General features: G+C 40.1%; 1 protein-coding gene across 1 annotated transcript in view; it reads right to left on the bottom strand.

Annotated features, from left to right (window-relative positions):
- LOC138022482 (NLR family CARD domain-containing protein 3-like) overlaps nt 1-1436 on the bottom strand; it is a 34250-nt gene extending 32814 nt beyond the window's left edge. The window contains exon 1 of the mRNA XM_068869637.1: nt 1338-1436. The gene's annotated coding sequence lies outside the window, so the exon portion shown is untranslated. The remainder of the gene's footprint in view (nt 1-1337) is intronic.
- Nucleotides 1437-1693: the final 257 nt, after the last annotated feature.

The raw sequence follows: 1693 nt of genomic DNA, 5'->3' as shown, positions 1-1693 counted from the left end.
ACAACAAACCAACCAGAGGATTTTCAAGCCAGCTGTCTAACAAGTACTGAAGAGGAATTTGTCCAGGTAGAAGAAATCATTGAAAACTTTGAGGTGGAAAGTGGGCAATCATTAAGCTTCAAGGGACATCTTAAGGCTAATATTGAGTTTAAAAGTTCATCGATGCTCCCAATTTTATTATTTCCTTAATTGACAATGGTTATAGTTTACCATTTGTTAATTTACCTGAACTCGTGAAACTATGAAATAACAAGTTATCTCGGGTCCACGTGGATTTTGTAGACCTGGCTATCTATGAACTGGTCAGCTCTGGTCACGTCCGTGTAGTAAACAAACAACTTCTAGTTGTTAACCCTCTGTCTGTATCCGTTCAACAAAATGGCAAAAGGAGGCTGATTGTTAATTTGCGCCAGTGAACAAGTGTTTACTTAAGCAAAGGGTTAAGTACGAAGACTGGAAGGGTGCTCTTGGTTACTTCGTGATGGGTGCGTACATGTTTTCATTCGACTTAAAAAGTGGGTATCATCACGTGGAAATTTCGGAACACCACCAGACTTTCCTTGGATTTTCCTGGCGAATACCTGATTCCAAGGTTGAGACGTTTTTTGTGTTTACCGTTCTCCCCTTTGGGCTTTCTTCCGCTCCCTATATTTTCACTAAGTTGCTAAAACCCTTAGAAAATACTGGAGATTGCAAAGTATTTGCATAGCTATTTTTCTAGATGACCGTTGGGGAAGGATCCAGGACCAGCAAGGTTGTCATATTACAGCCCAAGATGCGAAAAAGGACCTGGAAAGCGCAGTATTTGTAACTAATGACAAGAAATCAGTGTGGGAGCCCACCCAGGTCTTAAACTGGTTAGGAATTACTTGGAATTCGGTATTAATGTTGACCGAAGAACAACTAAGATTCTGTATACCATCGAGCAAAGTACTGATAGCGGTTTTGTGGTTTCTGCGAGAAAATAGGCTTCATTTATTGGGCAAATTATTTTGACCGGACCCTAACCCTAACCCTAACCCTAACCAGGGGTCTATAATTTCATGACGTCATTAGTGCAAAGCACTATTTAACCCTAAGTTGTCTCATATAAAGCACCACGGCACTGCGGCACCAGCCATTCTTCTCAACTCAATTTAAACTTAAGCCGACTTGGCACCAGCCATTCTACTTAATCCACTTTACCCACTTTCATTCACTTCGGCACTGCAGCTCGCGCAGTAAAAGTAACGCTTCTTTGTGGAGGGGTATTCTGCAATCGCTCCCGATCATGCCCAAATGTCGCAGGATCGTCATTCTATCAAGTATTTTCCTTTACAGTGTTTTAAAACGCTTACCAAAGATTTACGAGGCTTTCATAGTATATCAGTCCGGCCTTGATTCCCCTTTCATCTTCTTCATAACTTAGAGAATCAGAAACAAGCAGTAACTCTTGCACCTTAATGAAGTATCAAATGTGGTTACCAAATTTGGTAATGTTTGCATGACAGTTGCCCTAGCAATGTTGAAGAATCAGTCACGCGATTTTATTTAAAAGCTTAGAGTTATTTTCATAGAGTTATGTCGTAGAGTTAAAGTTAAGTTTCCAAAATCCTGAATTCAAGATTTTGAACTTCCAAAATCTTGAATTCAGGATTTTGGCAGTCCAAAAGCCTGAATTCAGGATTTTTGCAGTCCAAAATCTTGAATACAG

The sequence above is a fragment of the Montipora capricornis genome, chromosome 10, assembly GCF_036669925.1.
Source record: "Montipora capricornis isolate CH-2021 chromosome 10, ASM3666992v2, whole genome shotgun sequence".
NCBI classification, from domain to species: Eukaryota; Metazoa; Cnidaria; class Anthozoa; order Scleractinia; family Acroporidae; genus Montipora; species Montipora capricornis.
Note: the sequence above shows the minus strand (reverse complement) of the source record. Positions and strands in the feature narration are given on the sequence as shown.